The sequence below is a fragment of the Triticum urartu genome, chromosome 2A, assembly GCF_056163025.1.
Source record: "Triticum urartu cultivar PI428250 chromosome 2A, HENAU_Tu73, whole genome shotgun sequence".
NCBI lineage: Eukaryota > Viridiplantae > Streptophyta > Magnoliopsida > Poales > Poaceae > Triticum > Triticum urartu.
This window is the reverse complement of record NC_141874.1, coordinates 554,507,331-554,518,518: the sequence shown is the minus strand read 5'-3', so window position 1 is coordinate 554,518,518 and position 11,188 is coordinate 554,507,331. Positions and strand designations below refer to the sequence as shown.

General features: G+C 47.4%; 1 pseudogene; it reads right to left on the bottom strand.

Annotated features, from left to right (window-relative positions):
* LOC125537265 (putative glycerol-3-phosphate acyltransferase 2 pseudogene) lies at window positions 1-1,946 on the bottom strand (annotated as a pseudogene).
* Between the last annotated feature and the right edge of the window lie 9,242 nt (window positions 1,947-11,188).

Genomic DNA, 11,188 nt, shown 5'->3' with positions numbered 1-11,188 from the left:
GTAAATGGACTAAATTAATCTGAATTTTCTTACAAAAAATAAAATAAAATTCTAGCATTCGAAACAAACTCAATTCACCGTTCTGACATGCAACTAACAAGAAAGAATTATGCAGTTAAACCAAATATACCCAAAACCAACACTTCACTTTACTCCTACTAATTGCTTTTCTTCGTCGCCACTGTCCCTTCGTTGCCGGCGAGCAGCATGTACTTGTCCTTCCTCGTCAGCGCCGTGGGCGTGAACCCCAGCGCGTCGGCGAGCACCCGCTGCACCTGGTTCGCCACCTCGATGCTGCTGTTCTGGCCGCCGGTGGGCACCGGCTTCAGGAAGTGGACGGAGTACTCCGGTCGAGGGTTCATCAAGAAGTACACCGAGTCGAAGCACTTGTCGATTGGCGACGTCGACGTGCCGTAGAACATGGTCGAGCGCTCGTCCACCGCCACGGGGCTCACCTCGTCGGCAAGCTCCGCGAACAGCGGGCTGAACCGTAGCAGGTACGGCTCGCGGCACGTGGTGCCCTCGGGGCTAACGACGACGTCACCCCGCGCCAGCAGCAACGCCATGCGGCGCCGGTCCTCCTCGCGGCCGCGGGTGAGCCGGAGCAGCGGGATGGGCGAGATCAGCTCGGACAGGCGGCCCAGGCTGTAGGTCACGGCGAAGACGGACTTCCCGAGCGCACTGGAGATGGCGATCGCGTCGAGGAGCGTGCGGTGGTTGCACACGTAGAGCCGGCCGCCTGCCGTGGCTCCGTCGACCGCGGAAGTAGGGGCGCCGGTGACGCGCACCCGCACGCCGGCAAGTGCGGCGGCGACGCCCGTCATGCGCCGGGGAAGTATGGCGTAGATGGCGATGCGGACGATGGCGAGGACGATAGCGAAGGGGAAGTAGATGTACATGGCGAGCGCGGCAGCCGGTGTCGGCGTGAACGCCAGCCGACCGTCGTGGAAGATCATGGGCTTCGGGTAATGGCACGTATTCTTCATCTCGGTTTGCTTTAGCCCATCAACAAGACTCTCCATCGTTGTGTCCGTCTTCTCGTCCTCCATCACGCCGGCGAAGTACCGGTAACCTGCCTTCACCTCCCTGCCGACCACCGCGTCGAACCCAACATAATCTCTCAAGAACGCCTCCACCATCACCGTTGGAAAAGTCCTACTAACCGCTGCCACCTTCACCTCTTTCGGCGACTCTCCGGCCACCTTCGCTAGCGCCTCCACGTGCGCCGCCTCCTTGAAGAAATACTTTGGCAGCACGGCCCTCCCGATCCTCGCCGCCTCGTTGCGCCGCAGCCCGCAGAAGGAGACCATGGCCATGGCTTTTAAACACGTCCCATGCTTCAGGACGCGGAGGAACGGGTAGAGCGCCAGCAGGAGGAAGCCTCGGACGAAGCTGCCAGCCTCGACCGCGACGAGGAAGAAAGGTGGGAATAAAGTCGCCGCGGACGGCATCGAAGAATTCAGGAGTAGCGCGTCGACGTCGACAACCGCCGCGGTCTTGCTGTTACCGAGCAGGCGAGTTGCTGGAAGCGGCACCGGTGTTCCCGTCGTCGCCGGCGTGGTCTGGCGGTGGCCCCCGAGGAGAGATGCGACGACGTTGTTCTTGATGAGGCGGTGGAGGCTGAGCATGCGGTGCGCGAAGCGATTGCTCGTCGTCGAAGTCGCCATGGACGTCTCCATCGATGTTGGTATGTTTGTTGTAGAGCCGAACCAACAAGCTTCTTGTTTTGATTTGGAAAAAAGCAGCTCCCCCTCTATTTATATCGAGCACCTTGACCCAAACCCGGTCGATGCCTGCAGGCTATTTTCCTTTACCAGTTACAATTCCGATAGGATCTTCCTTCGGAGTTTGAGTCTGACATTGTGTTGTGTCCTTGTGACAGTACTGTACTTCCTATTGAGTTCAAAAACTATATGTGCAGTTGTTATTCCTCACGGGATGGAAAATCGTTTGGACCCGTTTACCTGGCGATCGATCGCCCAGGGCCTGCCTCCAGCGCGACCCTGTTGTTCGCCAGGGGGCCTGCGGAGAACGTTTCGGACTCTTCTTCTTTTTTAGATGAACGTTTCAGTCTTTTTTCCGCGCCGAAACGGTTCAGCGCCCGATTCCAAAATCGGCGCTCAAGCGGACGCTAGCTGGGCCGCAGCCCAACAACGCGATACTCACACTGGGCAGCCACCGGTACTCTAGCTCTAGCCCTAAAAAAAAATCAATCGCTAGATGACGTAGTCTATACCTATGCCTATTATTTAAGGGGTGATTGCTTCTTACTCCCTCTGCTCCTAAATATACCCCCTCCTTTCATCTATATAGGGCCTAATCGTTTTTCAAGGCTAACTTTGACCAAGTGTTATAGCAATAATATATGACATGCAAGTTACACAAAGCACACCATCAAATTCGTATGTGAAAGAAGCTTCCAATGATATAATTTTCACATTATACATCTCATGTATTATTAGTCTTATTAATAGTCAAATGCGGTCTTGAAAAATATATTAGGCCCTATATAGATGAAAGAAGGGAGTAAGTCTTTTTAAAGGTTTCAAATAGACTACAACGTACGGATGTATATAGACATATTTTAGAGTGTAGATTTATTCATTTTGTTTCGTATGTAGTCCCTTGTTGAATCTCTAGAAAGACTTGTATTTAGAAACAGAGGGAGTACTTTCGAAAATTTCGTCTGTTTTGTCCGTCACGGTAATTTTCATACGTCCACCTCCTCGCCCGCACGATCGGTTGACGCCTCTCCCTGTGCCCCCGCTCCCTGTGCCTAAGTGGGCCTCAAAGCAATTAATTGGCCCACCTATTTTTTTTCCTCTAAAAAGGAAATTGACCCAGCTATTTTCACCCATCGTTCCCTCCCCTGCGTGCACACGTCTTTGTTTTGCCACCCAAAAAAAGGTCTAGGTTTTGTGTCCCGTAAGAACTGGTGTGGTCAGTCTTTATACTTCTTCTTTTAAAAAACTTTTATATTGTTCTAGAAATATATATACTATAAAAAGGCCTCCCCAGACCCCCAGTACGTGTGGTCCGTGCCGCAACATTGCAGGCCCCCACGGTTTCGCTAGGGTTCCGCAATAGGGTGCAGTTTCGAGGCGGCAGGCCAATGGCCTCGCCGACGGCGACAGGGATGATGAGGCAGCGGCCCTATTGATGCGGTCGCAGTGAGCGTCGCTTGGCTTATATGGGGCGGCAGCAACAGCTACACGCCCCCTGTACTAGTGAATCTCTCACGAGACCCTGACCAATTCGTCTCAAAGAATAGCAGGCTCGCGTAATCGATGGCAAGACTCACAAGGAGGACGAGGTGAAAGAAGCCAACCCGTACTTCGCAGTCTCCAAGGAGGCAAGCAGCAGCTCGGGAACATGACGACTCCAGATAAGGAGATGAGATTTTTGGTTAACAGGAGTATGACGAGATTTTTGATGAATAGGAGGGAGACGAGATAGACGACGGAGGCAAATCAAGAACAATCTCCAAGAAGCAGATCGAGGAGCTCTACGAGGAGATGGTTGTGCCGATATCTTACCTAACATTGACAATCAAACCATCAACCAGATAAGGACACGACTGAAGATGATAACGGCAAGGCGGCGTCAACGCTGCCGGGCAACATGTCCAAGCTCAAACAGCAATTGGCCCCTCTCAAAAGAGATGGCCAGCTCGGCGCCGAGCTCACCGTGAGGTACTACGAGTCTACAACATGCAGCATCACGACCGGTACGATACAAGCCCTTCGCACATATGCTAGCGAGGCACGGTGTTGTGTTCACTGATTGACGAGCATGAAGATGCAGAACGAGCAGCAGGCCAGCAGCCAGGCCACGCCCGTTGTCCGCAGCAGTTCAGGGCTGTGGCGTGGGCGGAGCAGATGGAGCTTGCCGGCAAGAAAGCGCTGGAATAGTACGATGAGCATGCGTTCGTGCAGATGCGTCCACCACCGGAGTCCGAGGCTGCCGTGACTCTCATACGTTCGTGTACTACTGACAGTGACAGCAATTTCCATACATGGTATGTGCGATAAGTTAGGAGGCACCAGTGCTCTAGATGGTGGACAATACCCTGATTAATCCTGACTAGAATCTGGAAGTCACCCGGCCGCTAGCTTGGTGCTTTTTAGAGTACTGCAAGGCCATCTTGCCTAAGCGGCAGCCTCATTTCTTGATGCAATTGTTCATGTCATCCATGCTAGGGATCTGTATATTCTATATTGTGGTCGGGACTTGCAGGTTATAATATAGCATCTGTGCTTAGGCTACCTCCCTTTTTTTTCAATTCAAGAATATTGTTTGGAACGTGGAGAATTTGGTAAAAAAAAAGGTACTAGCATTTAAGGCGTGTGTGAAAAAAAAGAATAAGTGGCAATACGGGTGGGACACTGTTGAAAAACAGAGCATGAAATTGTTTGCTCTCCCGTTGCAATGCACGTGTATATTTGCTAGTTCTCAAAAACAAATAAATCGCTAGATAACCAGTACACTGTTGATCGGACGACCAATTGACCATTGAATGTCAAGTTTTGAAAAACAATCATGGATTTCACAAACAATTCATGCATTTATTTTTTCGTAAAATTTTAGAAGTTCATGGATTTGAAAAAAAACATCCATTCAAAAAAAGCACACAGTTTCGAAAAACATACGCAAACACCAAAAAATTCATGATTTTTCAAAAAAGTTCTGGGATTAGAATAAATGTTCGTGAATTTGACAAAAGTTCAGATATTAGAATTGTTAACGAATTTGAGTTTTTAAAAGTTTATGGATTTGAAAAAAGTTCATGATTTGAAAAATCACGAATTTGAAAAGTATTCCTGAATTCCAACTTAAAATAGTTCATGAATTAAACAAAATCATGAGTTTGAAAAAAGTTCACAAATTTAAATATTATTCACGAGTTCAAATTTAAAAATCATTAATTTTAATAAATCATGAGTTTGAAAAAACTCACGAATTTTAGAAATATTCATGAATTCTAGTTGAAAAAAGTTTATGAATTTGGAAAAAGTTCATGACTTTCAATTTTTTGACTAATTTGAAAATTGTTCACGAGTTTGAAGTTTTAAAAAGTTTATGAAGTTGAAAATTGTTCATGAGTTCTAATTTTAAAAGTTTATGCATTTGAAAAAACTTCAAGAGTCTGAATAAAAAGTTCACAAATTTGAAAATAAATGATGAGTTCAAATTTTAAGAAGTTCATGAAATGGAAAAAGTTCACAAGTTTGACAATTGTTCATGAGTTTAAGTTGAAAATATTCATGAATTTGAAAATAATTTTCGAGTTTGGAAAAAAATGATTGCAAATTTAAAAATTGTTTTCAAATCGAATTTTAAAAACTTCATGATTTTGAAAAAAATATGAGTTAAGAAAGTGTTTAAAATTTGTAAACAGATTGCGGACTTGAAAAATGTTCCACAATTTTTTTAAAGTTCACAATTAAAAAAATAACAAATTCAAAAGAAAGTTTGTGGAAAAATGAAAATAAAAATGAAATGAAAAGGGAAAGCGGTAAATTGAGCGAAAATTGTGCATGAAAAAAACGAAAAGAAAAAAACAGCATGGAAATGTTGCGAAACCTAAACCAGAAATGTGCATAGCAAAAGGAAAAAGAAGTAGAAAGTATGCATGATCTTTCTCAATTGGTTACTACGGTTGAAAATGAACTAGTAGGTTCGGAGTTAAAGTCTCACTCACGCACCATTTTTTCAAGGTTAAAAGATGGGGGAAAAGAAAATGTGTTGAGCCCAGGACAGAGAGGGGTGTGCACCGGTTTGTGGGTTGGCCCATAACCGGCGTAGAGGGTGCCAGATAGGAGTTGGAAATCTTTCGACCCTTCGCTCTGGTCAAGTACCCTCCAACAATTCGTTCGCTTTGGCTCTGAACAAGAAGAAGAAGAACAAGGAGGCCGAAAGTGGCCTCCACCACGAAGGTACCTTGGATGCTATGTCCGGAGACGAAAACGAGGACAAGGAGGAGGAAGAAGAAGATAGCCCTCCTCTCAAAGGGAAAAAGAGAGCGGCCTCGGCAGACCCGGAGGCGAGGGCGTCCAAAAGGGGAAAGTTATTCCTTTCGGATGACTCGGATTCGGACACTGAGGATATCCCCAAGCCCCTCCCTCGGACCAAGCCCCTTGCCGAATTGTAAGTACCTGAGGACGGTTTACATACATCCGCTCCTTTATGAATTGTGAGAATAACATTAAATCATGTGTTTCAGTCCGGCCTGCGATCTCCCTCAACAATCCTCCTCGTCAGGGGATTTGCCGCCGGAGATGATGGAGAGCGAGACGCCTCCGCAAGTTTCCTCACCCACTAGGGTAGATACATCGAGGTGTCATCGCAGAGGATTTCTTCGGATCGCCGAGAGGTGCAGGGGACCATCAATACGACACCGGAGGGTAATACCTCGGCCGTTGAGGACACGGGGGACGCGACCCCATGAAGACCGGGGATGGGGGCCCTGGATTGTTTGCCCCCTAGCCGAATACCGCTCCAGAAACGGATCCGGAGTCGAGTGAATGACCCCCTTCAAGGGAGGGGGAGTGCCTATTCTTGCGGCGACCTCCATGAATCCGGAGGCGCCGAACATGCCGAGGGACGGACTACGGAGTGCATCCGTCTCGGAGGAGCACTATACCTTGATGGGTACGGTGGCTGAGAAGATTCAGTTCGCTAAAAGCGGGCTGCATGAAGCCTTTACTAGCCTGCTAACAGGCTTCGAGGTATGCGATGTAATGTCTTTAGCCACTTTCCATATGGAAAATATGCCTGTATATGGATAGTAGCCCCTGAGACTCTGGTTGGCCCAGGAAGAAGGGCGAACAGAGGATCTATATATATATCTGCAAGAAATAACATACTTATTTGGCTGGAAAAATAGGCTTCACTGTTGGTGGAAACCGCCCAGGCCGCGAAGGTTTCCGAACTGAAACGACAACTGAAGCAGGCCGATGAGGACATCGTCCTTATTAACAAGCGGCTCGACGAGGCACAAGGTGTGCCGCGAACATCCCATTTGTGCCTATATGAATGTGTGAATGCCAAGTTGAAACTTGGACTATGTTATGTGTGAAATTGCAGATGGCGCTGCTGAGGTCGAGACCCTCAGGGGTGAACTTGCCCGAGCCAAGGAGCAAGCGAGAGTGAGCAATGCGGCCGCTGATAAAGCGGCTGCAGATTTGAAGGCCGAACAGGCCACCCGGCGCCAGGTCGAGGAGCGGGTATGTAACACCCCGGATGTAATTTACCTTATCTGTACCCTAACTCTTGCCGTTTCCGGCCTAAGTTATTTTTTTATTTCTCCGTTGTCGGGTTTTTGTCTCCGTGTGTTGTTGTCTTTGTCATGCATCTCATATCATGTCATCATGTGCATTGCATTTGCATACATGTTCGTCTCATGAATCCGAGCATTTTCCCCATTGTCCGTTTTGCATTCCGGCGCTCCTATGTCCTCCGGTGGTCCTTTCTACCTCTTTTCGTGTGTGGGGGTTAAACTTTTTCGGATTGGACAGATACTTGTCATGCGGCCTTGATTTACTACCGGTAGACCTCCTGTCAAGTTTCGTACCATTTGGACTTCGTTTGATACTCCAACGGTTAACCGAGGGACCGAGAAGGCCTCGTGTGTGTTGCAGCCCAACACCCGTCCAAACTGGCCCAAAACCCACCTAAGCCCCTTCTATCATCTAGACCGTACGATCACGATCGCGTGGCCGCAAACCGCACCTCATTTGGAGCTTCCTAACTCCCTCTACCTTTAAAATAGCATCTCCCTCAAAAATTCCGGATCCAAAACAACCCTAACCTAGATCCTCTTCCACCCCGCCGCGCCGGACACGTCCGTGCCGGCCGGACAAGTCGCCACCGTCGCCCGCGACGAACCAGGGCGCGCCACGTGTCCCGGGCGGGTCCCCAGTTCACCGCCGCCGCCAGGGCCCGCGGGGCCCATCCGCGGCCCTTCTCGGCCCGTTGCACCGCGCCGCCCCGCGCCCGAGCAACCCACTCCGGCCGCCGCGCTTCTCGCCGCGCTGCCGAACTTCCCGACACTGGCAAGCTCTGCCACCGCGCCGGCAAGCTCCGCCACCTCCGCCACCTTGCCGTACCTCGCCGTGCCTCACCGTCCGGTCGCCTCCACCGCCCCGGCGAGTCCGCGGCGTGCTCCGGCGACCTCCCTCGGCCTGGGCTTCTTCCTCCGGCGAGCCCCGCGACAGCTCCGGCGAACAGGTCTCCGGCGAACCTCGGTTTGCGTGCAGATCTCAGATCTGGAAATATCCCGCGGGTTGACTTTTCCCCCGAAACAGTAGCTAATTTGCATACTTTGACATGCCATAACTCTGCATACGTAGCTCCGATTCGTGCGTGTAGCATATCAATATGTTCGTCTCGACGAGTACATTATTTCATCTCATTGCATCATTTTCATTTGAGCTCATCTTGATTCCTGAAATGCTGTTGGAAGAGGGCTATGTGAGGAAAGTTGCAGATCTGTTTCAGCAAATAGCCTTTTGTCATTTTTGCCATGATTAATGTGTGCATGCTATGATCCTGAGCTCTACATGTGTTTTGTAGAATGCCATGTCATCTTTACAGAGGTGTATGCCATGTATTTTTGTGATATTTGTGGTGACTAGCAAAAGCATGCAAAGTAGCGTAATCGTTGATGTTGATTTCAGGGATTTAGAATTTCTCTAAGTCCTTGTCCTGTTTTTGTTTTTATGCCATATGTTCATGTTGTTTCCTAGTGATCCGTGCCTCTTTTGAGGATGATCAGTAAGGATGTTTTGTTAAAATTGTGGTGCTCTATCCATCCATGTCTTTGTTTGCAATTATGGAGCAACCTAGCTTGAGTCAATCAAGCCCTACTTTTGCTATAAAATGATCCTGGCAGATTGTTGACATGTTTAGCGATTTTGCCGAGGATGTTGCTATTGATCCGTGCATGCTATGTTGTTGTTCTTACCATGTCTAGCTTCTACGCCATGTCTTCTTGATGGGTGTATGCTTATTTTGTCATTCCATGCTCTGTAGTGAGTGCATCGAGCTCGTAAACATGCCTACTTGTTAACCTGTTTTGCATGTTCCAGTTTTTCACTAAGTCTGAATCTGTTTATGTTTTTGCTATGTTCGCATGCTTGCAATTGTATTTTCTGATCCCTTTTGGCTCAAGGTCACTAAGGGACTTTTGTTATATGCTTAGAGTAGCTTCATGCAATGCCTTTCTTTGCCATTATATATTCCTGTAGCATATAGTTTTGATGCTCTAAAGATTGCTTCCTGATGATAAATTCCAGACTTGTGTTAATTTCACTAAGTCTGAAACCTGTTATCATTTGCACTTTTGCCATGCTTGTTTGAACCTATTAATGGATGAATTAGCCGTAGCTCAGTGTTCATATTTTGTCAAGCATCATGAGTGGATCCCTGCAATGTATTTTGTTGCCATGTTTGAGTGCTGTAGCATATTTATCATGATGCATTTAGATGGCTACTTGCTGTTTATCGCAGACCGGTGCCGTATTTTTTTTGCTTGCCATTTCCAAACCGTGTATCCGATTCCGGTGATCTTTATATCGATTTCAACCGAAATCAACTCATGTTTCCAGTGGCACTCTTGGATTTCCAAGTTGAGGCCAGGTTTAACCATTCTTTTCCAAATCATGCATATGCATCCCATATCGCATCCCGCATGTCATACCATGTTTGCATCATATTGCTTGAGCATTGCACGTGGGTGCTTGTGTTATTTTGCTTGTTGTTCTTGTTTGGATAGATCCGGGAGACGAGTTCGTGAATGAGGAGCCTGTTGAGTTCGCTTACGAGGATCAAGGCAACTCTGAGTACTTTGCAGGCAAGATGACCATACCCTCGAAATCACTTCTATCTTTGCTTGCTAGATGCTCGCTCTTTTGCTATGCCTATGCTACGATACCTACCACTTGCTTATCATGCCTCCCAAATTGCTATGTCAAACCTCTAACCCACCATGTCCTAGAAAACCGTTGTTTGACTATGTTACCGCTTTGCTCAGCCCCTCTTATAGCGTTGCTAGTTGCAGGAGAAGTTTGGAGATCGTTCCTTGTTGGAACTTGTTTATTGTTGGGATATCACCATACTATCTTGTTTATCTTAATGCACCTATATACTTGGTAAAGGGTGGAAGGCTCGGCCTTATGCCTGGTGTTTTGTTCCACTCTTGCTGCCCTAGTTTCCGTCATATCGGTGTTATGTTCCCGGATTTTTATGTTCCTTACACGGTTGGGTTATAATGGGAACCCGTTGACAGTTCGCCTTGAATAAAACTCTTCCAGCAATGCCCAACATTGGTTTTACCATTCGCCACCTAGCCTTTTCGCTTGGGTTTCGCAGACTCAAGGGTCATCTTTATTTTAACCCCCCGGGCCAGTGCTTCTCTAAGTGTTGGTCCAACTGAGCGATGTCCGGGGCTACCAGGGGCAACTCTGGGCTGGCCTACCCGACGTCTTGCTCATCCGGTGTGCCCTGAGAATGAGATATGTGCAATTATGGAGCAACCTAGCTTGAGTCAATCAAGCTCTACTTTTGCTGTAAAATGATCCTGACAGATTGTTGACATGTTTAGCGATTTTGCCGAGGATGTTGCTATTGATCCGTGCATGCTATGTTGTTGTTCTTGCCATGTCTAGCTTCTATGCCATGTCTTCTTGATGGCTGTATGCTTAGTTTGTCATGCCATGCTCTGTAGTGAGTGTATCGAGCTCGTAAACATGCCTACTTGTTAACCTGTTTTGCATGTTCCAGTTTTTCACTAAGTCTGAATCTGTTTATGTTTTTGCTATGTTCGCATGCTTGCAATTGTATTTTCTGATCCCTTTTGGCTCAAGGTCACTAAGGGACTTTTGTTATATGCTTAGAGTAGCTTCATTCCATGCCTTTCTTTGCCATGATATGTTCCTGTAGCATGTAGTTTTCATGCTCTAAAGATTGCTTCCTGATGATAAATTCCAGACTTGTGTTAATTTCACTAAGTCTGAAACCTGTTATCATTTGCACTTTTGCCATGCTTGTTTGAACCTGTTAATGGATGAATTAGTCGTAGCTCAGTGTTCATCTTTTGTCAAGCATCATGATTGGATCCCTGCCATGTATTTTTTTGCCATGTTTGAGTGCTGTAGCATATTTATCATGATGCATTTAGATGGCTACG